Source organism: Heteronotia binoei, chromosome 1, assembly GCF_032191835.1.
Source record: "Heteronotia binoei isolate CCM8104 ecotype False Entrance Well chromosome 1, APGP_CSIRO_Hbin_v1, whole genome shotgun sequence".
Lineage (NCBI taxonomy): Eukaryota > Metazoa > Chordata > Lepidosauria > Squamata > Gekkonidae > Heteronotia > Heteronotia binoei.
In genome coordinates, this window is record NC_083223.1 from 168223500 (window position 1) to 168250664 (window position 27165).

General features: G+C 43.9%; 2 protein-coding genes across 2 annotated transcripts in view; both read right to left on the reverse strand.

Moving 5' to 3' along the window:
* The window catches only part of SRD5A2 (steroid 5 alpha-reductase 2), a 90311-nt gene that overhangs the window by 25503 nt on the left and 37643 nt on the right, over nucleotides 1–27165 (reverse strand). The gene's annotated exons all lie outside the window — the stretch shown is intronic.
* The window catches only part of QPCT (glutaminyl-peptide cyclotransferase), a 440295-nt gene continuing 416044 nt past the window's right edge, over nucleotides 2915–27165 (reverse strand). The window contains exon 8 of the mRNA XM_060243998.1: nucleotides 2915–2929. The gene's annotated coding sequence lies outside the window, so the exon portion shown is untranslated. The remainder of the gene's footprint in view (nucleotides 2930–27165) is intronic.

The window sequence follows — 27165 nt, forward strand, 5'->3', positions numbered from 1 at the left end:
CTATTCTTCGGAAATTCCCATAATATAGAGTGAAACGATTTGTTATTTAGATAGGTATCTTCTAGGGCCTTCCAACCTGAATTTAAGTCAGCATCATGGTATCTAATAAGGCCACCTAAAATGGCAGCTTCATAAAATTTATGCAGATCCGGAAGAGCCAGACCCCCTGAGGATTTAGAACGAATAAGAGTTGCATACCCTATTCTAGACAAGCCCTTGTTCCAAATATATCTTAAGAACGAACGACGCCAACCCACAAATAAATCTTCAGGAATAAGAATAGGAATGGCTCGAAATAAAAACAGAAATTTGGGGAAAATAAAAGATTTAATAATCTGAATTTTTTCATTCCAGGGAATGCATGAAGAATTTTTATTCTTTTGCAGGGTAAGAATGTCCTTAATCAATAAATGATGATTAACTTTAAAAATATCTCCCAATTTCAAAGGTATATTGATCCCCAAATATGTCCAATATCTATCAATTTTTTTAAAGTGATAATTAGAGTAGATGGAGTCTTGGAGAGCATCCAAAATTGTGATGGGATAAAGAATGGTTTTGGATGGGTTTACTCGAAGGCCTGATATAGAAGAAAATACAGATAATAAATCAAAGACAGCCGGTAAAGAAGACTTAGGTTTTGTAACAAAAAGCACTAGGTCATCTGCAAACAAAGACACTTTAATTTGTTTCTTTCTAATAGGGATACCAGCGATAATATTGGTATCACGGATAGCATTAGCAAGAGGTTCTATTGCGATCGCAAAAAGCAGAGGAGACAATGGGCAACCTTGCCTCGTCCCTCTGAAAAGATTAAATTCTTCAGAATCCAAATTATTAATAGAAAGAATAGCAGAAGGCGATTTATATAAGGAATGGATTATCTTCAGAAAATTCGGGCCAAAGTTCATTTTCTGCAGTAAGGTTGTAAGATAAGGAACTTCAACGGAGTCAAAGGCTTTTTCAAAATCAATAGACAAGATAAAAGAAGACTCAATATTAAATTTCCGGCAGTATTGAATAATAATAATAATAATAATATTTTATTTTTATATCCCGCCCTCCCCGCCGGGGCGGGCTCAAGGACCATTGAATAACATCAAGGACCATTCTAGTATTGCCCGTTAACTCACGGTGTGGGATAAAGCCCGATTGGTCAGGATGAATGTAGTTCCCTATAAAGGTATTAAGCCTAGCCACCAGAGCTGCTGTAAAAATCTTATAATCACAATTAAGGAGCGATATCGGCCTGTATGAACTAGGGTCTAGTAAGTCTTTGTCCTTCTTTGGAAGAAGTATGATTTTTGCCTGTGACCAAGTAACAGGGAAAGAACCAGACTGTACAAACTGATTACAGGCGTCTGCCAAGATGGGAGCCAACAAAATGTTAAAAAAATTATAAAATTCTGGTATAAAGCCATCTCGGCCTGGAGATTTATTGGATTTCATAGACTTGATAGTCTCCTGTATTTCAAGTGCAGTAAAAGGTTTGTCCAAAAAGGATTTAACCTCAGGAGAGACAGGCTTAATAACTGAGTGAGTGTCTAAGAAAGATGAAATAAGGTCTGATGATGGATGCTGGGAGGAATATAGAGATGAATAGTACTTTTTAAACACTCCTACAATATCCTTAGTGGAATGTTTCAAGGTACCAGATTTAGAACGAATAGAAGAAATAGCCATTGAGGATACTCTCTTTTTAACCTTCCATGATAGGAGTTTAAGAGATTGAGGAGTTCGAAACCAATATTTTTGTTTTATAAAAGTCATTTGTTGTTGAATCTTGGAGACGTCAAAAGATTCTAATTTTTTTCTTTCTATAAGAAGTTTTGAATAAGTTTTTTTGCTACCAAATTTTTTAAATTTCTCTTCCAATTTGGTAATGTTGGCAACCAAATCAGATCTAATTTTTCTTTTTCTTTTTTATACGAAGAGGCAATAGCCATAAATCTGCCACGAATTACAGCTTTAAAAGAATCCCAAACTATATGCTGGGGTACTCCGCACTCCATATTGAATTGAAAAAATTCTTTAATGTCTTTTTCAATGGAATCTGTAACCGATTTCATAGACAGAAGTTTACTATCCAATCTCCAATTAAAAGAAAAAGATCTGTCAGTAACGCCTGACATATACCCTTCCAACCATGCATGATCAGACCAAATCATTGGGCCAATTTCTACTTTAGAAAAAAGATTAGAAATAGAATCTGAAAGTAAAAGAAAATCTATTCTGGAATAAGTTTGATGACAAGAAGAAAAAAAGGTATAATCTCTTTCTTTTGGATGTCTGCTTCTCCAAATGTCTGACAGATTATTGAAAAACTTGAGCTAAATCATTTTGGCCATTCAAATCTTTTGATTGAGACCGTTTATTGGCAGATATAGGTAGCAGGCTTTTTTGAGATCTAGCTAAAGAAGGATTAACAACATAGTTGAGATCTCCTCCCAAGATTATGGGCCCTGTATGAAAGGTTTGAAGTTGTGACAACGTATCTTTAATAAATGCAATTTGCCCATCATTTGGAGCATACACCGATGCCAGAGTATAAGGGCTACCATTAAAGACCCCATTGATAAAAATATACCGACCCCTAGGGTCAATTGAGGAATTTTCAAAAGTGAATTGGACTGATTTACCTATTAGGATGGCCACACCTCTTGCTTTGGAAGACCCATAAGCTTGAAATTGATGAGCAAAAAATTTGGACTGGAAGACCCTGGGCTGGTTACCCTTAAGGTGAGTTTCTTGCAAAAAAATTATATCTGGTTTCTGACAAGAGATGGCAGAGGCAACCCGTTTTTTCTTAATTAAATTATTTAGCCCGTTACAGTTTAGAGAAAGAAATTTCAAGTGGCACTCTGCCATAATTGAAAGAGGAAATAACCAAGGTTATCAAAATTATTACAATTTATAGCATTTAACCCAGGTGCCACCAGGATAGCTTGAGATGAATCCTGTAGATCAAATTTCAAAGGTATGAGGACAGATTTCAAATCAAAGGCTTTAAAAAACTTCCAGCTAAAACCATAATAATTCAATACAGTTATGCTGCCCATAACAAAAACAAAAAACCATAACCAACACCAGTGGTCTAGCATTAACAGACACTAGCCACTAACTCACCCTCCAACTCTGTTAACCCAAACTTGGGAAAACAACAACTACTTACTTAAAAGGTTAAATTTGAAGCGGAAGTCTTCGTTACTGAAGAAACCACACAACTAGCAACAACTACCAAATGGAGCTATTAAAAAAAAAACCCCCGAAGTTCTCCATTCTCCCTCTCTGCCAAAAATGCTTACATTTAACAATATCAACCCAGCAAAATTAAAATTTATAAACAGAATAACAGAGCCGAATGTATAGAGAGTTTTATAATGAAAGGCCACACAAAGCTGATTGAATCAAGGCTAAAATGCCTAGAAAGCTACATATAATAAAATCTGTGCCTTTTATCAACTCAGATTAGTGAATTAAAGATAAGTACAGGCAAACTAATAAACCATGTGTAACAGCATCAGATCTCGATCACAAAGTTATAGTGAGACTTAAGACACTATGATAAAAATACAATGAAACTTTAAACAGAATTATGAACACTATTAAATACTGATCTCCCCAAACACTCCCCACCAACTATCCTTCAGCCACTTATAAGCCTATGTAGGGAGATGTGATAGTAAGGGAAACAAATTTCCAAACCTTCATAATAGCATAAGGCACAAACTGACACACACATACATTCCCTACCAACCCTCTGTCTCACACACTCATTTCCATTCAAGAATTCACAAAGGAAGGGAAAAGGTCCTGACACTTCATTAACTCACAGTAGAAAGAAATATATTGATATAAAGCCCTGATCATACTATTCAAGTTTCTCACTCAGAACTACCCCCCCTCACTCTCTCTCACTCTCTCACTCACTCCCACACCCTCTCTCATCACCCAGCCTCCCCATTCAAACACCTACTTCCACTTACTTTTTAAACCATATATTCCAAGTCACTCCATTCTTCCAATCATGCATACCCAATCAACCAAGATTTCCTTTAATGAGTTGATTTAAATTACTAACTCCCTCACATTCATAACATTGCTTTCAAAAAATATAAATAACAAGGGGGAAAAAAGGGGGGGGAACCCCCCAATTTCATATATAAACACTGCTTCATAAGCACCACGTAGGCAAAGCTTATAAGTCAGCAGTTCAGTAGGCAAAGCTTATATGTCAGGGGGAAAAGGACGCCAGGAATCCTCAACAACAACAAAAAAAGAAAAAAAAGAGGGGGGGGGAGATTTCTGCATAGCAACAGTTCCAGCATTTAGCTTCTAGAAGAAATAGGCCGATCAGGATGGTTCATAGGCACACGACGCCATCTAGTGTCTGAAGTTATTGAATGAGCATGGGAGACTGCTTCCAGAAGGCCGGTGGGAACAGGAAGATTCAAATCGCGCAGCAAGCTTAGGCCTGAGTCGAGGTCGATTGCAGTTTCAATTCCTGGCTGTAATGCCTTTGTCGATGTGGAGATAAACCCTCATGGTATCGGGGGTAGATTTCCTCATGGTACCGAGGGTAGGGTTTATGGTAGAACAGGTGACAGAATGGAAGTTTTGGGGAATTACTATGAAACAGGATCGAACATGGGGAGCAAATACTTTAGCTCTAGAGAAAAAGGCCCAGCAACGACTATACTATTTAAGACTCTTAAGATCACAACAACTGTCAGGGAGTCTGCTGGTTGCCTTTTATCGTAGTTCCATTGAGAGCATTTTATCTTATTGCCTCTGCGTGTGGTTTGGGAGCTGCACGGAAGCAGAGAGAAGGGTGCTCCAAAGAGTGATGGTGAGAGCATGGAAGATTTGTGGATGTTCTCTCCCCTCATTGGTGGATCTGTATGATATGGGATGTAGAAGGAAGATACAAATGATCTTAAGGGACCCTTCACATCCGGGCCACTTGCTATTTGAGATTTTACCGTCAGGTAGGCGATATAGAGTGTTGAAGGCAAAGACAAATAGATTCAAGGGCAGCTTCTATCCAAGTGCCGTGGTTAAGCTAAATGCAGGGTTATGAATGGTTATGTGTTTTTAGATGCATTTAAATGGTTTATGTATATGTCCTTTTGTGAGTGTTGATGTGTTGGTATGTTTGTGGAAGAGCACCTCATTTCGTTGCTCTCATTTTCTTTTTTGAGAACAATGACAATAGATTTATCTATCTATCTCACGGTACCGAGGCTGGTAGGTTTCTTCATGGTACCGAGACTGGTAAATTTCTTTACGGTACTGAAGCTGGTAGATTTCCTCATGGTACTGAGGTCAATGGGGCTCAAAGGAAGGTGATCGAGAAATCCTATAGTGCTGCCGGTACTGACATGGAGGCAAAGGTGATTCGGACCACAATGGACTATAATAATAGCAATCTGTGCGTCGGCTTGGAGACCATGGGTCAGCATAGACTTGTGTTGAAAAATCTCTGTATGTTGGTGACTGGTGCAGCATAGATCGTGAATGACGTCTATCATGCGCTTGCGTCGAAGACTCTCGATATAGTGGAGAGACGACTGAGTCCTTAAAGGTGCGGGGTGCAGACACTTCTCAGAATGAATGGAGTCCAAGAAGATTAGTTTGCTATCCTCGAGGTCAAAGTGGTAGGTTGAGAGATTCAGCGGCAAGGATTTCGTCTGGCAGTGATTCGTGGACAGAGGGGGATCGCAATTGGATGTGAATGACTTTGTCAGTTATTACATCGGTGAAAGCCGAGAGTTCCGCTGGAACATTAGGTGCTGATGGTGCCGATGATACCGCAGCAGTGGCCACCGCTGTCGCCGAGTACGAGGTCGATGCGGAAGTCGATGCCATGGTATGGTCGGAGGGTCTCGAATCCAAAGACTTATGGTCAGTCTTCAGTTTGGATTTCGATGCTGTCGAATCCGATCGATGTTTGGAAGACGATTCCGGTCGCTGTTTTTTCTTGGAGTCATCAGATTTCTTGGAGTGCTTTTTGGACTTATGCTTGCTGGGAACCGATGCCACGGAAGCTGACGATCGAACCACGTCCCTTTGTGTAGTTAGAGAAGGTGGCGAAGTATGAGACCCAGAATCGCGGGGCATCACAGGCTGCAGAAAGGATTCCAAAAGGTGGCTTTTGAGTTGAGCAGCTTGATTCTTTTTGGCCTGTTTTCCAAATTGGCTGCAGTGAACACAATTGTCGACTCAGTGGGCCTCCCCCAAACAAAGTAAGCATAAAGAGTGTCTGTTGGTAAAGGGAATTTTGGACCCACACCGAATGCACTTTTTAAAAGTTGTTTTGCTGTCCTTCCCTTCCATACGCTTGGGGGGGGGAGGGGGAAGGGAGGAGTAGTAGCAAAGCAGAAGATAAAGTTTGTTTTTGTTTTTTTTAAGGAGTAACGATAGTACGAAGAATGAAGATTAACGATACCAGTCGAAGAATATAGAAGAAGTCGTTGTGGAGAATTGAAGAAACGAAACGAGGTAGGTCTATTCCGAGCAGCGGTTAAGAAGAAACTGGGTGGGTGGAGCGCCTTCCCCTCATTCCAGGCATGTGCAGTGCATGCCTGCTCCCCAGATCGAGAGGAAATGCATGCCAAAATAAGGAGCGCCTTCCCCTCATTCCAGGCATGTGCAGTGCATGCCTGCTCCCCAGATCGAGAGGAAATGCATGCCAAAATAAAACGCCTAGACTAGCTTTGAATTCTCCAAGGTCGGGTTCGTTTCCAGGCAGAAAACCCATGTGTGGGACTGCACAGAGATGATTCTATGAAGATTCTAAGTGCTCTGTTATCCATTTCAGCATGGCATGTTGGGAGGAGGAGCTTCAGCCAAACTGAACCAAAATGACCATGGTTTGTGAGGGCCTTTATTTGCCACACTGTGAGCTCCATGTGTACTGACTGCAGCATATGCAGCCACAGTAGGGCAAATAGGCTCCCACACAGCCATTCAGGTGCTGATAGATAGCATGAGGGGGAGGCTGAAGCTTCTGTTTCTCTAAACTGCACTCCTCAGCAGAATAGGGCACTGGACTGCTTGGGAATATTACTTTCTTGCTATCACATATCTCTAAAACTGACTTGTGACAAAGAAGAAGAATTGCAGATTTATACCCCGCCCTTCTCTCTGAATCAGAGACTCAGAGCGACTTACAATCTCCTATATCTTCTCACCCCACAACAGACACCCTGGGAGGTGGGTGGGGCTGAGAGGGCTCTCACAGCAGCTGCCCTTTCAAGGACAACCTCTGCCAGAGCTATGGCTGACCCAAGGCCATTCCAGCAGGTGCAAGTGGATGTCATTTTTGGCCCTGGGATATTGAGTTGATTCTGATTGCACATCAGAACTTTATTTATATCTCTCTTGTCCCTCATAGTGACCCATAGTGACTCATCACTTTGTTCGCCCCTCCTCTGCTTTATCCTTACGAGATAAAGAGATAGGTTAGGCTGAGAGTGTGTGATTGGCCCAAGGTCATCATGGCAGAGCTGGGATTCAAACCTGCTTGTCCCTGGTCCTTGGCTGACTCTAATCACACGACCATCTTGGCTCTCAGAGCAACTTGTGCTAAAATACTGCTCACATGAGCTGTCTACTGGTATCTGTAAGATCATGAATCCTTTTTACAAAAATAAAATTTGCAACTGTAGCGGCCAGTTTTTAAAATTTATTTATCTATTTATTTCATCATATTTATATCCCGCCCTTTCTGCAAACAGACTCAGGGTGGCTAACAAGACACTTTAGTCAGCCATTGACTTATCTTTGGTCCTTTGTATATGCAACAGTAGTGAATTTCTGATGGGCATTGTTACATCTATTCATGCATCCTTGATTTTCAGAGTGATTTGACACATGCAGTATCTATGGTCACCAACATGACTATGTGAAAGAACTGGAGATATTCCCTTGTTAACTATTTCTGGAGTTAAAACTACTTCTGCAGGCTCCAACATCTCTCTGTCCTATGGAGAATAGGTCCAACTTTGGATGAAAGCATTGTGCTCTATTAGGGAAATTAGTTCAACTGCATACAAGAGATTCAATATTCAAGATCCTGGTTGTCTTGTCACAGTACTACCTAACAAAGGAGATCCCAGTGACAACAACCTCTAATGAAGATTTATCCTTCTTGCTTCCCAATTAGTACCACTTGTATCTATTTCTGGTGCTCTTTGTTTATGCAACTATGACTACTTCTTAGATACCACTTCCCAGCCATGCTCTCCTTTTCTTTCCTTAGGGCCAAACTAGCCATTATGGGTTTTGAAGAATTCTGTCTTGGTTTCCAACTCATGTTCCCTGCTATCACACAGCAACTTCAGGAAATGTCATTTTAAAGATCAGAGCGATCCCTTTTCCACTTAGAACTATGTTGCTGTGGCTTTTGCCTCCCCTCCTATTGTTTTAAGAAGTTGAGATCCTGCTCCCACCAAGGGGTTATTTACTTAACTTTGGAGTAACTTATGCTCAGAATACTCCACATGCTGCTTTAAAATTACATAGCTTCCCACTGGGGGCTATTTCAGATTCTCTCAAATAGCATGGTGGGAAACAGAAGCCTCTCTTCCCCCCAGCCACAGTTGCAACTGGATAAAGAAACCTCTGATCCTTAAAATGACATTACCTGCAGCTGCTATGTGACTGCAGGGGACACAAATTGGGTCAAGGAAACCCAGACCCAACACCAAACATAACATCTAGTTTGGCCCTTATTTACAGGGTCTGAGAACAACCTCTGACCCCTGTCAAGAGTCATATATCTAAGCACAGTATTTATATTCCTCTTGCCATGAACTCTGTGTAGTTACCATTGCTAGGCTTATGTGCTTGCTTGGCTTTTCCCCCTTCCCTTTTTCTGTACATTGCTTATCTGTGGAACTCATTATTCAAGCTGCTTCTGCCGGCCTCCAAGGTCAGACGCTGAAGAAGTGAAGATTATGGACCTGGACTTCCAAGACTTTCGGTGGAAGGGTGACCCACCAGAATTATCCCTGTGCTTTGCATCCCCGCGCTTGCTTGAAAATTAACGGTTGGGGAGAGGGGTTAAAAGAAAGTCACTGAGCTAAGACATTAGTCTTAGCAAAGATGGTGCCTTCCTTAAGATGGTTATGGAATAAACTGCTGAATTATCAGACTGTGTGGTTCCTTGACTCAAGGTCCTGAAAACCCCATCTTCCACCCAACTGGAAACTCACAAGCTCAGTAAGGATTTTCATGCCCTTCTACTGCATTATGTGCAGGAACCCCCACCACGCATGATCACAGGGGGAGGGAGTGGACATCCTGCTGGTTCTTTCTGCCTACTGTGCAACACCTAAATTTTGTATCCAGAGGGCTGACAGCAGAGGGGAAGGATGGGAGTGCAGTGTGAATGCACAGATGACTACTCAAAGATCATCAGTTACAGGTAAGCAACCAGTTCATCTTCTTTGTGGTCTCTATGCATCATACCCTTGGGAGAGTAGGAAGTTCTGGCCTACCTGGAGGAGGATGCTGGCAGCTATTTAGTCACACATGGATAGCAAGATGGACCATCCAATTGATGCTTGCTGTTGTGAACCAATGTCCAAGGTGTTGGGAGCATCCATGTGGCTGCTTTGCAAATGTCTTGCAGTGGTGCCTCTTTCAGAAAGGCAGTGGATGTAGCCATTGCTGTTGTGGAGTGTGCCCTCACCACTCCTGGGAGGGGCCATTTGGCTAGTAAGTAGCAGAGTTTGATTGCTCCACCAATCCATTTGGATAACCTCTGTGTCAATATTTTGTGGCCCTTATTGTATGAGATGAAAAGGTAGGGGTCCTTGAAGTAAAATGGCTGGGCTTGTTTGACATCCGGAGAGTGTAGCCTCTTCTCTGTGTAATTTGTGAGCCTTGGAAAGAAGGTTGGCAGAGTTATGTCAGAGTGATATCAACCACTTTTGGGAGACAGTTTACATCAGGTGCCAAGGATACCCCATCCTAATGAAACTATAGGTATGGGTGGGGGGGGGGTTTCATGTCTGAGAGACTGAAGTTCACCCACTCGCTTAGCCAGTGTGACAGCCACTAGAAAGATTGCCTTCCATGCAAGTAAATGGAAGTTGCATGTTGCCATTGGTTCAAAGGGTTTCCCTGTCAGCATCCATAGAACTAGAGGTAAATCCCAAGTGGGTGTCAGATGTGGGTGGGTACATTTATAAAAGTCCTTTCAGAAACCGCTTGGTGTCCAGGTGTACAAAATGAAGTGCCCATCAACCCTCTGGTGACATGCCCTCAATCATGAGAGTGAGGAGGAAGTTGAAGATTGGAAGCAGGCCTACTCTATCTGGATCCAGTAAGGAATCCCCCAGGTAGATGGTGAATCTTTGCCCCCTTTAAGCAGGAGACTTGCTGATGAAGGGTTTTCTACTGTTTAGCATAGCTTCCTTCATTTGGTGTAGGAATGCTCAAAGGAGATCCCTCCAGGCTGTCAATTTCAAATGGGTAGCATCATGGTATAGCCCCCCATAGAGGAGGAGGTCCTCTGCTAGAGGGAAGTGGTGTATCTCCCCTTGTGAGAGATGCACCATGATGGAGGAATCATGGCTGTCATGGCCACCATGGTATCACCAGAATGCAAGTTGGCTTTACTTTCCATATCGGACTCTTGATGAGGGGCAGTGGTCAGAAGACGAACAGGAATTTGCCCAATCATTGAAAGAGGAGACCATCCTCAAAGGATCATAACCTTGGATTCTTCTTATACACTCATGTGGTGAAGGTGTTGACATGGAGTTGCCCCCACCTCTGGAACACTGGAGTTGCCCCCACCTCTGGAACACTAGGTCCTGTTGAGTTCCTATTCATGTAGACTCGCACCCTCTCTGCTGAGGAGGTCTGCCTGGAAGTTCTATGCTCCTGGAAGGTGTGTGGCTAGTAGGAAGGTATTCTGAGTTATGCGCCAAAAATCCATCAACAGATTGCAGAGGCTTCTAGAGACCATGCCTCCTTCGCAATTGATGTGGCTGAGGGCAGTAGTACTGTCCATCAGTATTGACATTATTTACATTATTTTCCCTTCTACAAAGGGCTGAAAGGAATGTATTGTGTACATGACTGCCAGAAGTTCCAGGTAATTTTTGTAGTGCATCCAGTGGCAAGGCTCCCACATGTTCAAGTGAGCACCTGATCCCCTTAGAGAAGCATCTGTGGTGAGGGTCTCCATGGGGAGGGGCAACTGGAAGGGGGCTCCCTCCATGAGGCTGGGAATGTGCTCCCACCAGGTTAGATAGTCAAGGACATGAGCAAGAAGGTGGAGTTTGGTGCCTGACAAACCACAACTGGAGAGATCTCATGGAGTTTAGCAAAGTCTGAGACCAATGCCGTGGCTGCCATCATGCCCAGCAGCCACTGAATGGAGAAAGTGTAAGGCTAGCTCTTCATTTGCTGAATGATGGCCAATGCTCTCTAAGGTGGTAGGAATGCTTTGCAGGCCTTGGAGTTGTAGAGAGCCCCTTTGAAGCTGATTCACCTGAATGGGGCGAGATTGGACTTCTGGAGATTGACACAAAATCCCAGATTTTGAAGTAACATTAGTACATCTCTTAAATTCTTCAGAAGGTCCTTGGAATCCACCACCAGGAGCTAATCATCCATATAGGGGAAGACAGTTGTCCCCTGCAAACATAGTGTGCTACTACAACCACCATAGCCTTTGTGAATACCCTTGGCATGGCAGATATCCCAAACGGGAGGACTTCATATTGGTAGTGATCACCTTGCACTTGGTGATTTGGAGCCATGATGCCCAGGTTTCTGGAGGCTTTGATGCTCTTGTCCAATTCCTGTAGCACAGCCTTAAGAAAGGCCTTATAGCCAGGGCTGGCTCACCCACTAGGCAAACCAAGCGGTTGCCTAGGGCACTGAGAGGGTGGGGATGCCAAAATGGGCTCCCCCCTGCTGGTGCCTCAGGCAAGTGCCTAGTTTGCCTGCCTCCACCGCCCCCGTGCACACTGCCACCACTGCTGCCTCCCGCCCCCTCCTTCCCTTCCCATCCATTTGCCTTCCTGTCCCCTCCTGTCGCTTCCCCCCCCAGCAATATCACAGTGTGTCGTGCCTGGGCCCTGCCAGCAGCGGTGCAAGGTGCCTGCCTCCTCCCCCGACCGCACGCCCACCCAGCCTCCTTTCCCTTCCCTTCACTACCCCCCCCCCGGTCTGGGCACTGCTGGCCACGGAGCACCTGCCTCTTCCTCTGCCCGTGTGCCTGCCCCCTGCCAGAGCCCGACCGCTGCCGCTGCCCACCCCCCTCCTTCCCTTCCCATCCCTTCGCCTCCCCCCACCCCAGTGCGATCACAACCCACCGCACCTGGGCTCTTCTGGCCATGGAGCGCTGTGATCATGCGGAGGAAGGGAAGGAGGGGGCAGGTGAGCGCCATGCCTTGGCACTGCACCCAGGGGGGTTGCAGTGCTGCAGGGGGGGTGGCTGCCTGGGGCGCCATGCACTGTTGGGCTGGCGCTGCTTATAGCTCCAAACACAGTGTGATATGAGGGGCACTTCCTACTGTACCATCCTAAGTAGAGTTTTAAAATCCACTGTAAATTCTTTGGAATGAGCAGGCATAGCATTTGCCTTCGCCCCCCTTTTCCATTACTTTTCTTCCTCACGCATAGTCATTAATAAAGAATAAATAGCTCAAATACTAGAGCAGTAAAATCTTAAAGCAGTCTTCAAAAAGCAGATTAAAAATGTATAGCAGATGCTCTGCTATGAATGAATTCCTACAAATCTTATGCTGTCATCATTTGCTCCAATCTCCTACTGTACTTTGATGTTTCATTTAGCAGTCAGTACATAAAGCCTCAGAACAATATCAATCAAATTTGGGTTGTATGTTGGTTATCGGTGGAGGGTAGGATTGCCAACCTCCAGGTGGGCCCTGGAGATCCCCAGAATTACATATGATCTCCAGACTACCATGACCATTTCCACTGCAGAAATGGCTACTTTGGAGAGAGGAATCTATGGCATTTTACCCCACTTAGAGCCTCCTCAATCCTTGCCTTTCCCAGGTTACACCCCCCCCCCCAAAAAAAAAAATCTCCAGGAATTTCCCAGTCTGGAGCTGGCAACTTTAGTGGAGATGGGTGTTTTTAGATTAGCCGAGTTCAGGCTATAAGAGTTTGTGGATAGTATTTATATTCTTAGACAACCTATTGACACAAATTTTGTGTGCTGTTGCTATTATTCTTTGTATTTAATAGAGAAATGTGTTTCAAACTTTGGTAGTTGGATTTATGCAATTATAGAGGTTCATTAAATTAAAATTTAAAAAGAACTGTTTCTCGTAAAATATTTAAGAATAGAAAGCTGGCCACAAGCAGACCCAATAAAGCTAAGAACAGCCCACTAACTGTGCATGGTGATCCACTAGGGAGGGACTTGATGAATCTTCTGAGGGCAGAGGAAGGTTGTCAAGCACATGTAAGCCTGGTGGACTGTGTGCAGTATGATGAGTCATAAGCACAACTTGGTGAGCTCTGATTCCTCAGGAGTGCAGAAAACATAAAAAATATGAAACCAGGCATGAAATCTAGCTTGTTTGCTTGCTTATTCATTCATTCATTTCCATTGATGTATACCCCTCCCAAGGCTCAGGGCAGCTTCCAACATAATACATTAAGATCATATACAATACAATCAGCTTCCATTATTGCAAAGAGGAAGATTTTAGCCCAATTTCCAATGGTTCAGAATGGGGTTTCAATGCTCTGTCTTGATCTTCCCTATGCCAAGAATAACAGAATTGTGCAAAATGACAGCAACATAATTTATATGGCTCTGTGAACATAATTTATATGGCTCTGTGAACTGAATCTTCCTGTGTGCAGAATTTGAATTCACTAGGCACAGAGCTTCAGATTTGTTTTAATACAGAAAGCATGTAGCCGTTGACATAGTTCGACAAAAAAGTTATCTTTTAATGAACCCATTTTAATGAACTCATCTACATTATGAGTACAGGGCCAGCCCTACCACTTAGCAAAATAGGCAATAGCCTAGGGCGCTAGCCTTCAGGGGAACGCCAAATTGGATGCCCCCTATTTGACTCAGTGATGTCATGCCACTGCCACTGGCCTGCTTCCCTCCTGGGCTTCCCAGCAAGCTGTGCAGTGCTGGACTGTGCCTGAACAACAACGGCAGAGAGAGACAGTGGCAGCAAGGAAGGGCACTCGTAGACTGGCAGTGATGCAGCAAATGCCAGCGGGGGAGGTGGGCAGAGAAGAAAAGTTGCCGAGGGACAGAAGGAAGCCAGACCTTGGGAGCAGAGAGGCGAGGAAGGAATTGCGCTGGCCACTGTGGGAGTGGCAGGTAAGGTGATCCTGTCCTGGGGGTATTAAAGAAGAGGAGAAATATGGTGGGGCGTGGGTGAGCCTAGGTGCTAAGGCTCCGGAAAACTTGTGTCATGCACGGCTTTCTTACCTGCCGAGTTTAAAAGCCAAGGAGGCTTGTTACTGGTTGCATGCAGTTGGGGTGATGCACAGAGGTAGTTGAAAGTAGCCTAGAAAACAGTGGGGGACCCCCGAGTGGAGTGTCTCTGGCGTTAGCCTGACCCTGTGGAGGAAAAACAGCTGCCGCAGCACAAAATAGTGTGCGAGCTGGCTGGTGGCAGCAGTGAGCTGGCAGCGAGCCGGCGGAGCAAGGCGGTGCTTGACGGCGAGCAGCAGAGGAGGCAAGCAGCAAACGGTAGCTGGCCGGACTGGATTGTTTTGCTTTTGGTGTGGCGCAGTGGCTGAGAACTGGCTCCAGTTGCGGCAGCTTGAAAATCGGACCCAGTTGTAACAACTTGGAGACTGGTCTCAGCAGCGGCGCCCTGAGAACTAGCCCAACAGCGACTGTTGGTGTAGAGACTATTTGCGAGGAGGTTCTTCCCTACTTGTGTGGAGGCTAGCCCATTGTTGAGCTAGGACGGAAAGTGTTGGTGCCTTGCCCGGGAGACCTAGGTGAGTTTCAGCTCGCCTTGGACTCACTGGGTGGTGCATACTGAACTACCGACCGGACACGACAGTTGAAAAGACGCAAGCTGCTGACTTGTTAAGACATACTGACAACTGGAGGCTTTGAAACTATTTGCAGTCTTAGCTAGCACTTCTTAAGACACTAGCACCTTAAGATAATCACATCAGCACTTTAAGATACTCTAGACTGCACCAAGATACTATCAGACGCTCAGGCACTTTAACATACTTTGCTCTCCACACCCAACGCTGACCATCTGCTACTGAAACAATTTCTTTAGCACTAGCACTTTAAGATCTATTGGATTAATTATTGAAACAACTGCCTTTTGCACTAGCACTTGAAGATCTACCTCAATTATTTAATTATCTATTGTTTAAATTCAGTACCTGTTATTTAACATCTGATGCCTTCTATTGTGGACTCAGCTAAATCTAAGGCTGCTATTTTTAACAATAATAAAATTAATTTTTCTCTAAATTGGGATGATTAGGTTATTAGATACAATTAAGGGACTGTTATCTGCTGAATATTGTTTAGTTTGCAAATTGAGGGAGGGAGGGGATTTTAAAATAAATTGATTATTTAATTGCAAAACTAGTGGGATTAATAGATTTAGATAGTTATTAATTTTGCTTATTAATTGGGTAGATGAGAGTGGGGGGAGGTGATTCTGAATTGTTTTAAATTAATTGGCAAAAATGGAAAATTAGCAGTTTTAGCATTAGGAATGTTTTATTTTGGAGATTATATGATATGGAGCATGGGATTGAGTGGGAGGGGCAGGGTAATTGGTAATCATCAGCATTGTTCTCTATTAGTGATCTGAGGCTCAGCGAAGGTCATTGAGGGAGATGTCTGGTCTGGGGATTCCAGTGCTCCTGGGGAGGGGAAGGTATAGCAGTGGGAGCAGAAAAAATAGGAACGGAAGGAGATTGAGATACAGGAGGGCTTGCTCTCCTTCCAGGCTGCATCCCATCCCAAGGACGGCAGGCAGGGGGGCCAAGTGGAAGTACTTGCCTCCGTCCTTGGTGTTGTGCAATGCCAAGTCCATAAATAATAAGACCTCAGTCCTGCAAGACTTCCTGCTTAGGCAGGATATGGACCTGGCTTGCATGACATAGACCTGGGTGCGAGAGGGGGAGACAGTAGCTCTCTCCCAAGTTGCTCCACCTGGGTTCTCAGTCCTTCACCAAGCACGAACTAGCGGGTAGGGGGAGAAGTGGCCTTTTTAATGAAGGAGGCTTACTCCTTCAGGGCGCTCCCATTGCCAGAGATCAGTGGCATAGAGTATGTTGGCTTGACGTGGGACATTGGAGAGAGTTTGGCAATATGGCTGGTGTCCACCTCACACACCGGCCAGTGCCTTACCGTCCCTGATAGAGGCTGTAGCAGGCTGGGCCTTGGAGTACCCTCGACTTAAAGTCTTGGGTGACTTCAATGTCCATGCCAAGGACATGGCCTCTAGTCGGGTGGCGGACCTAGTGTCCTCCATGGCTGCACTGGGACTATCCCAATATATAACAACCCCCACGCAACAAGCAGGACACACACTAGATTTGGTCTTTGCAGCAGGAGTTGTAGTGGACTGGATTGCTGCAGATGCAGTGCCATGGTCGGACCACTATGCCCTGAGAGCCACTGTGAATATTCCACTCCTACCCTGTTTAGATGGCGAGGAGGTTTTAGCTTGCCCGCGACATCAGATGGACCCTATGCGGTTTCAGACGGCCTTGCGGGATCCCTGGCCCTCAGGAGACTCGTTGGATGAGCTTGCGGAGGCTTGGAATAGCTAACTCTTCACAGCTATCGATGAGATTACTCTTCGGCATCCTCTTCATCCCCATTCATGATTGACTCCATGGTATACCCCGGAGTTGCGATCAATGAAACAGTGACTAGGACAACTAGAGAGGCAGTGGTGATGTACTCATGACAAGGCAGCGAGAACATCCTATAGGTCATTTATGTGGACCTATAAGATGGCCCCGGGACACAGAGTGGTAAAGCTGCAGTACTGCAGTTGGAGCCCTCTGCTCACGAGTTCGATCCCAGCAGAAGCTGGTTCAGGTAGCCGGCTCCAAATTGACTCAGCCTTCCATCCTTCTGAGGTTGGTAAAATGAGTACCCAGGTTGCTGGGGGTAAAGTGTAGATGACTGGAGAAGGCAATGGCAAACCACCCCGTAAAAAGCCTGCCGTGAAAACGTGAAAGCAATGTCACCCCAAAGTCGAAAAGAACTGTTGCTTGCACAGGGGACTACCTTTACCTTTTACCTTTTTATGAGATGGCAGTCCGAGTCACAAAGAAGGCTTACTTTGTGATCCGGATTGCATCTGCAACCTCATGCCCGGCACAATTCTCACCATCCCCGGGCCTAAGGAAGTCCGTCTCAAGACAACCAGAGACAGGGCCTTTTCTACAATGGCCCCTACATGGTGGAACCAGCTACCGGAAGAGGTGAGGGCCCTGCGGGATCTTACCCAGTTCCGCAGGGCCTGTAAGACAACCCTCTTCCGGTTAGCCTACGCCTGACTGGATAAATGTAGCTTATTAGACTCTGTGAATTATACTGTATAGTTTTAATGTTAAGATTTTAAGGTTTTTAGGCTTTTAAATGCTTTGATTTTTAAATGTAATAACTCTGCACTTTGTGTTATTGTTTTATCGTTTGCTGTGAGCCGCCCTGAGCCATTTTGTGGGAAGGGCAGGATATAAGTTATAGAATAAATAAATAAATAAAATAAATAAATTATTTAGTATAATTCAGTCTTTAACAACCTTGTCACAAGGTAAACCAAACGCTAGGGAATTGGAAACAGGCTGAGAGGCTTTTGCGAGTTTTTTTGCAGATAAGGTCTCATCTCTCCGCCACAATCTCCCCGCTACATTTGATACAGTGAGTGAACTCGAGGCACCAAGCATGTCTTCTGGTCCTTTTCTGGATTCCTTCACTCCACTCAGCCTGGAGGAAGTCGACAGGGCCCTTGTTACTGTGTGCTCTACCATCTGTGGGTTGGATCCGTGCCCGTCTTGGCTGGTAAAAGCCAGCCAGATGACACTACGTGAACTATTACAGGTGATTATCAACAGATCCCTCTGTGAAGGGATCTTTCCCATGCCCCTTAAAGAGGCTGCGGTCCACCCCCTCTTAAAAAAGCCATCCCCTGACCCAGCCAAATTGGCAAACTATCGGCCGGTGTCAAACCTACCCTTTTTGGGTAAGGTCATAGAGCGGGCTGTAGCGGTTCAGTTACAGGGGTTCCTGGATGAAGCTTCGGCACTGGATGCGTTTCAGTCTGGCTTTCACCCAGGTCATGGGACAGAGACGGTCCTGGTTGCCCTCATAGATGACCTCCTGCAGCATCTGGATCAAGGCGGCTCAGCAGTGCTGCTATTAGATCTGTCAGCTGCTTTTGATACGGTTGTAAAGACTGTGGGATGTTTGTATTTCTACCTGAGAGCAGCACAAATTACACTTGCAGCAAGTGTAAGTTAGTGGCCCTGCTGGAGGAGAAGAAACAGGGACTGGAGGCACGATTGTCCACACTGCAGTGTATAAAGGGAGGTAAGGATTTTCTTGACAAAACGCATGAGGCGCTCTTGAAAGGACAAGAGGAGGGAGAGGAAATGGTATCTCAGCAATTAGAAGAGAACCCAACACAGGAGGAGGGTTCCTGGAAAAATGTAACCCGAAGGAGAAAGAAAATCAGGAGATGTTCTGTGCCCCTGCTGCTCAGCAATAGGTTCCAGGATCTCCCCACAGTAACTGATTTTGAACCATTGGAACAAGGCGGTACTTCCCCAGTCTCCATGAAGCCTGAACAAAGTTTCTCAGGATCCTGTGAATAAGAAGCCTGGAGCTTCTGCTCCCCAATATAGGAAGAGGAAGGTGGTGGTAATTGGAGACTCCTTGCTCAGAGGGGTGGAGCCCAAAGTGTGCCAAAGAGACTTGTCATCCCAAGAGGTCTGCTGTCTGCCGGAAGCACGCATCCAGCATGTGACAGAAAGGACTGGAAGACTTATCAAGCCCACAGATTACTATCCTTTCTTGCTGATCCACGTGGGAACGAATGATACTGCCCGTCATAGCCTTGAACGTATTAGAAAAGACTATGTGGCTCTGGGTCAGAAGGTGAAGGACCTGGGTGTACAGGTTGTGTACTCCTCAGTGCTTCCTGTTGAAGGCCGTGGCTTAGGATGAGAAACAAGAATACTTCAAATAAATGACTGGCTACATTGATGGTGTCGTCAGGAAAGATTCGGATTTCTGAACCATGGCCTATGCTTTCGAGATGGTGGTCTTCTATCGGGAGATGGTTTGCATCTTACGGAGGTAGAGAAAAGGGTGTTTGGTAACAGCCTTGCTAACCTAATAAGGAGGGCTTTAAACTAAATTGTACGGGGAACGAGACAATAATTCAAAGCCTCGTATGATGCCAGAAACTGGGGATAAGAACATTAAAAATGTGCAGAGAGTGGCGCATATGCTAGGTAATGTTAACTTGCAGGCTTGTACGGAAACCAAATCCTTGGGATGCATAAAACATGGATTCCGATGTCTCTACACTAATGCACAGAGTATGGGAAACAAACAGGAGGAACTGGAAGTCCTAATAAAGAAAGGAGGCTATGACATAATAGGCCTTACTGAAATGTGGTGGGATGAGACTCACAACTGAAATATTAGGATTCAGGGGTACAACTTATTTAAAAGGGACAAGCAAATGAGAAAGGGTGGAGGTGTAGCAGAACATGCGAAGGAGGTATATACTTGTGAGGAAATATGTGAATCGGAGCATGGCAGCTCAGTTGAGAGTCCATGGGTAAAAATAAAAGGAGTAAGAAACAACAGTGATATTATTGTGGGGGTCTGCTATAGTCCACCAAGTCAGGCAGAGGACTTGGATGAGATACTTCTACAACAGACTGCAAAGTTCTCCAAGAGAAGGGATACAGTGATCATGGGAGATTTCATCTGTTGGAAGTCCAACTCTGCTAAAAATGAAAAGTCAAATAGATTCCTGACTTGTCTTGCTGACAACTTCTTTTTCCAGAAAGTGAAGAAGGAAACAAGGGGATCTGCTATCTTGGATTTGATTCTCACCAACAAGGAGGAATTGATTGAAGAAGTGGAAATAGTGGGCACCCTGGGCAGTAGTGACCATGTGATTTTGGAATTTACAGTCTTAGGGAAGGGAAAAGCTATACGTAATCAGACTTATAGGTTGGACTTCAGAAAGGCAAACTTTGATAAACTTAGAATTATGCTGGGTAAAATCCCATGGTCAGAAATACTTAGGAGGAAGGGGGTTCAGGAGGGGTGGGAGTTTCTTAAAAGTGAAATACTGAAAGCGCAATCACAGACGATTCCTATGAGAAGAAAAAATGGAAAAAGCCTAAAGAAGCTGAAGTGGCTCCATAAACAGCTCTCTGAAGACTTGAGAAATAAAAAAGATTCCCTTAGGAATTGGAAGGAGGTCCTTATAACCAAGGATGAATAGAAACAAATCACCAGTACTTGTAGAGAAAAAGTTAGGAAAGTTAAAGCTCAGTATGAGCTTAGGCTGGCCAAAGATGCTAAAAACAACAAAAAAGGGTTCTTTTCTTATGTTCAGAGTAAGAAAAAGAGCAAGGACATGGTAGGCCTTTTGCGAGGCCAAGAAAGTGAAATTGCAACAGATAATGAAGACAGGGCGGAACTGCTCAATTCCTACTTTTCCTCAGTCTTCTCTTCTGAGGGGAACTGTGCTCAACATGGCAAAAACAGAACATATAAGGAGGGTATGAAGTTCCAACCTAGGATCAGCATAGGGGTAGTACATAAACACCTAATTTCTTTAAATGAAACGAAGTCCTCAGGGCCAGATGAATTGCATCCAAGGGTTCTAAAAGAGCTTGCGGATGTAATTTCTGAGCCTCTGGCTATTATTTTTGAAAATTCTTGAAGAACAGGAGAGGTGCCGGAAGATTGGAGACGGGTGAATGTTGTCCCCATCTTCAAGAAGGGGAAAAAAGAGGATCCGGGTCACTACCGACCCATCAGCTTGACGTCTGTAACTGGAAAAGTTTTAGAACAAATCATCAAACAGTCGGTCCTGGAACATTTGGAAAGAATTTAGAAAGAATGGATGTGATTATTAAGAGCCAGCATGGTTTTCTCAAGAACAAGTCATATCAGACTAACTTGATCTCTTTTTTTGAGAAAGTGACTACCTGTCAGGCTCTGTAACTTTCCTATAGTAAAAGCCATATAATACTAACCAAATGGACTCTTCATACTAACCCCGAAAGCCTTTGTTGTGTTGTAGTTAGCATGCATATCAAAGAGAGGCTGTTTGAAGTGTTAACCTTGTGTAGAGTGTAAAAGGAGTAGAAGAATGTGGCCGTTAATAGATATCATGTCCGGCCAGCATCCTCCCTTAGACAAAGAGATAAGGGAGAGCTCTCATGTGAAAGTTTGCACCTTCAGTTTCTTTTGTTATGAGAATTGCTTTGTTTAGACAATACTTTGATGTAGAATTCCATAAGACCCAGGGACCTCTAGTCTCTGGTATTAGTCTCAACTTCTGTATCTTGCAATGAGTTTCCAATAAAGTGCCCATTTTATCAATGAACACAGCCTTGAGTCTCCATCGCCTGACACTACCTTGCTGGATCGGGAGAATGCTGTAGGTTCCACATACTATCCTTGTTTACAAGTTGGTAAAATGTGGTTTGGATCCTGTTTCCATTAGGTGGATCTGTAACTGGTTGACAGATCACACCCAAAGAGTGCTTGTGAATGGTTCCTCATCCTCTTGGAGAGGAGTGACAAGCGGAGTGCCTAAGGGATCTGTCCTGGGACCTGTTTTGTTCAACATCTTTATCAATGATTTGGATGAAGGAATAGAGGGAATGCTTATTAAATTTGCAGATGATACTAAATTGAGAGGGGTTGCAAACACAGAAGAAGACAGAAACAGGATACAGGATGACCTTGACAGGCCGGAAAACTGGGCTAAAACCAATAAAATGAATTTTAACAGGGATAAATGTAAAGTTCTGCATTTAGGTAGGAAAAATCCATGGTTATAAAATGGGGGAGACTTGTCTTAGCAGTAGTATCTGCGATAAGGATCTAGGGGTCTTAGTGGATCATACACTGAATATGAGTCAACAGTGTGATGTGGTGGCTAAAAGGGCAAATGCAATTTTGGGCTGTATCAACAGAAGTATAGTGTCCAGATCACGTGATGTGATAGTATTGCTTTACTCTGCTCTGGTAAGACCTCATCTGGAGTATTGTGTTCAATTTTGGGCACCATATTTCAAGAAGGATATAGACAAGTTGGAACGGGTCCAGAGGAAGGTGACGAAGATGGTGAGGGGTCTGGAGACAGAGTCCTACAAAGAAAGGTTGAAGGAGCTGGGGATGTTTAGCCTGGAGAGGAGGCGGCTGAGAGGTGATATGATTACCATCTTCAAGTACTTGAAGGGCTGTCATCTAGAGGATTGTGTGGAATTGTTTTCTTGGCCCTGGAAGGTGGGACCAGAACCAATGGGTTGAAATTAAATCAAAAGAGTTTCCGGCTCAACATTAGGAAGAACTTCCTGACCATTAGAGCGATTCCTCAGTGGAAGAGGCTTTCTCAGGAGGTGGTGAGCTCTCCTTCCTTGGAGTTTTTAAACAGAGGCTAGATGGCAGCAATGAAGATCCTGTGAATTTAGGGGGAGGTGTTTGTGAGTTTCCTGCATTGTGCAGAGGGTTGGACTGGATGACCCTGGAGGTCCCTTCCAACTCTATGAGTCTATGATTCTTCCACTATTGCATTATCAATGGGCTTTTGGCCAGCCTATATCCTATGAAATGCCTCATGTTCCTAACAATGAATATGCGTCATGGTGAATACCAATACTTGCCTCTTTTCTTCCTTGTTTCTAGAAAGAAGTCGAGACTAGTGTGCTTTCTGGAATATTATGTTATTATGAAAAAAGACATTTCCATCTGGCAATGTGGTAGCTTTTGTTTAGTATTACTTTAGTTATACACTGTCATCAATGTACATTTTTCTTTCCAGAGTTGCATAAATGAAGGTGTTAGGTCCAATCTAAAGAAGCTTAAAAATAGAAACACTATAAGTCACGTCATTTCCCAGTTCCTTCAACAACAGTTCCTCCAAGGTGTGTTCATGAAATCTGTAACCCACATCTAGAGTTGTCAACTCTGCATTGGGAAATATCTGGAGATTTTGGGGATGGCATCTGGAAATGGCAGAATGGTGGTGGGGAGGAGAAGAACCTCAACATGGTACAATGCCATAGAGTCCACCCTCCAAAGCCGCTGTTTTCTCCACATGGTGAAGTGGTTAAGAGCAGTGGACTCTTAATCTGGAGAACTGGATTTGATTTCTCAGTCTTCCACAAGCACCCAGTTGGATGACCTTGGATCAGTCAGTTCTCAGAGCTCTCTCAGCACCACCTACATCACCAGGTGTCTGTTGGGGGGAGAGGAAGGGAAGGTGATTTTACACCTGCTCTGAGTGAAGGGCAGGGTATAAAAACCAACTTATCTTCTTCCAGGGGAACTGATCTCTTTATTCTGGAGATCAGTTGTAAAAGCAGATCTCCAGGCCTCACCTGGAGGTTGGCAAATTTACCCCATCAGACATGCTTTAGGGCAAACCCATTCATAAATGCAAAAAACACCAACATGTCCTGAAGAAAGTTGATTAGATAAACAAGCTGATAAAATATTGCAGATCATTTATGTTGTAAATAGTTTTATCTTCTTGTGCTACTGAATGATGAAATCAACCAAGAACATGTTGTTTTCATCTATTTATGAATTCAGAGGCAAATTTCAGACCATTAGGAGAGAACATGAAGGACAGAGGAAGTGCCTAATACTTCTGAAGATATGCATCAATGCACGGCTTTTCTTCTTCAAAGTACACTTCAGAGGAAATGTACATAAGGCCATTGAGTAATGATTTTCATGTGTCTCCTTCCAAAGCTATAAGCAAATACTATTGTTACTTGACATTTCTGCCTTAAGTTATACACAGAATATTTATGAGATGATGACAATAAACATACTACTTATACTGAGTAATGAAAAAATGTAACTTTGAGGTAGTTATGCTCTAAGCTTCACACTTCAGGAATTAAGCTTTGTATATGTGGCCAAAGTATACTTACTTTGGAAAGTCAACCATTGTTAAGGATATTTCCACAGAATTAAGAGATTTACTGATGAACTGGTAGATGGCAGAACACTTATGCAGAACATAATAGACATATGCTTGGGTAATTAGTTAAAACTACATGAACAAAGGCTAAGGTGGAATGTTATTCTTCTATTTAAAAACACTAGTAAGATTGGTTTTAAAAGAGTATTTACCCAAGTTACTTGTGAGCATGTGTCATGATCTGAGGCCTAGTGTGGCCTAGAGGGCAGGGAGAAGCCTGCCTATGAGTAGATACAGGGGCCTACATCTTCCATGATCCCTTCTGTCCCTCTGATTGGGTGAAGAGGTTCTGAAGGGAAAAACTCGCCCAAGAGCAGCAGGACCACAAAGGAAAGCATAAATAGGCCTGGCTGGAAAGGAGATTCATTTTCTCCCGAAAAGGCTGCAAGGAGAAAGGTTCTCTCTGGAGAGAAATTTCTCACTCAAGGAGGGTGAGTTTTGGTATTAGGGAACAGAATGTTTAGCAAGTTCCATTAGGGCTTTTCTTTTTGTTTGGCACCAGGGATTTTTGGTAGAAAAAGCCCAGCAGGAACTCATTTGCATACTAGGCCACACTCTCTAATATGCGTTCCTGGATGTTCCAGCTCAAAAAAAACGCCGTTTTGCACCAACCTTTACTGTTTATAAATGTCACTGTTGCATTAAAAGGTTTTATTACCCATTTATTGTTTGAGCAATGTAAATAAACTGTTGTTGTTTACCTGCCTGGGTCCTCATGTCTATTTGGTCACAGTTCAAAGGTACTTGCTAATAGGGAAGATACAAGGGTTGAGTAGGTGTTCTGGGCCCTCCCTTATAGACCCTTACCAGAGTGGCGACAGCCGGAAGAAGACCATTCCTGGCCCCTTGCTGTGTGACATGTTTTACCCTTCTAGAGGCTACATCTTCAGAAATTCTCAAGATTTTAATGGAAAGACATCATTTCACTATGTAGGGTTGCCAAGTCCAATTCAAGAAATATCTGGGGACTTTGGGGGTGGAGCCAGGAGACATTAGGGGTGGAGACAAGATCAAGGCTGTGACAAGCGTAATTGAACTCCAAAGGGAGTTCCAGCCACCACATTTAAAGGGACGGCATACCTTTTCAATTCCTTCCTTCCCTAGGAAATAATGAAGAATAGGGGCACCTTCTTTTGGGGCTCATAGAATTGGACCCGCTGGTCCAATCTTTTTTAAACTTGGCGGGTGCTTTGGAGAGATGCACTAGATGCTATACTGAAAATTTGATGCCTCTACCTCAAATAACAGCTCCCCCAGAGCCCCAGATACCCGTGGATCAATTCTCCATGATTTTCTATGGGAATGAATCTCCATAGGGAATAATAGAGTTCCCAGCAGACATTTCCCTCCCCTCCCCCTGCTTTCTGATGACCCTGAAGTGGGGGGAGGGCCTCCAAACCGGGGGATCCCCTGCCCCCACCTGGAGATTGGCAACCCTATCACTATGGAATCCAGACATCAAAGTGGAATGGTTCTGTTATAGGGAAAACTGGAAAAAATTGTTAAAGGGAGAGACAGCTGTACTGGAATCCTGGCCAACCTTGACTGTGTGTTCAGGTAATGGCGAAGGCCTATGAACCAGCGAGTGAAGGAGAAAATAACATATATGACCTCATGCAGTAACAGAACTCGTATAAAGCAAGATATGTACCCCTAGAGGGGTAGTTATATTAGTCTACTTGAGGAAAGTTAAATAGGATTTCAGTGGAATCTTAAAGACTTATTCCAGCACAAGTCTCTGTGAGTTGGTGGTGGAAAGTGCCATCAAGTCACAGCTGATTTATGGTGACAGCATAGGGTTTTCAAGGCAAGCAACAGTTAGAGATGGTTTGCCACTGCTTGCCTCCACGTCATGACCCCGGTATTCCTTGGAGGTCTCCCATCCAAATACTAGCCTGGGCTGACCCTGCTAAGTTTCTGAGATCTGACGAGATCAGGCTAGCCTGGGTCATCCAGGTGAGTTTGAGCTTATTTTATCAGATACATGGAGTGCTATCTGGTTATCAAGGAACTAAAAATTGCAGGAAGAAACATGGGGGAAAGGAGGGTGACCAAGAAATCACATCACTAAACTATAAACAGTCCAAGCTATTCCTGGAAGTGAATGTGGCAGAAAACAACAAATGGGCCAGGGGAAACACACTTCAGAAGATGTGGAGAATAAAACCCTGCACAGGCAGCTTCTAGTCGCTGAACCTCCATAGCCTCAGGTGGGTAGCTATGTTGGTCTGAAGCAAAAGAACAAATTTTGAGTCCAGTGGCACCTTTAAGACCAATAAAGTTTAATTCGGAGGGGGGGTCAAAGTAGCTGATTTGCTATAAAGGAATTTCAGAAACAGCCTGGAATGGGAGACTGCTAAATTACAAGTTATTACAACTCTCAGGACAATGGAACCTTCAAGGCTTAACAGAGATATCAGGTTCTTATCTTACTACACATGCTAAGTCAGTCAGTTCTCACTTATACTCAGAATTAAACTTTGTTGGTCTTAAAGGTGACACTGGACTTATCTTAGTTCTTACATCTGTTAATTCTTTTATTATCTGTATGCTAATTGTTGCTATTCACAAACCTTACCAACTATATTATTCCAATCTCAGCTGTACTTATGCATCTTGACTCTAATTAGCCCTTCCTGGCAACTAACCCCCCCTACCTATATGCAACACTTGAGGATGTTTCAATGTATCAGAGAAATTGTTACTTGATGGCACTTTCCACCACCAAGGACACATGCTAAGTCTTGCAGTTCTTATACCCGAAACTGAACTTTGTTGTCTTGGAGGTGCGACTGGACTCAGAGTTAGTTCTTACATCTTATATTTGTATGCTAATTTGCTGCCATTAACAACTGCTTTAATCCAATCTCAGCTATACCTATTGCTCAGTGACTTACACTTCTTGAATCTATCTAGCCCTTCCTGGCACCTACCCTCCCCC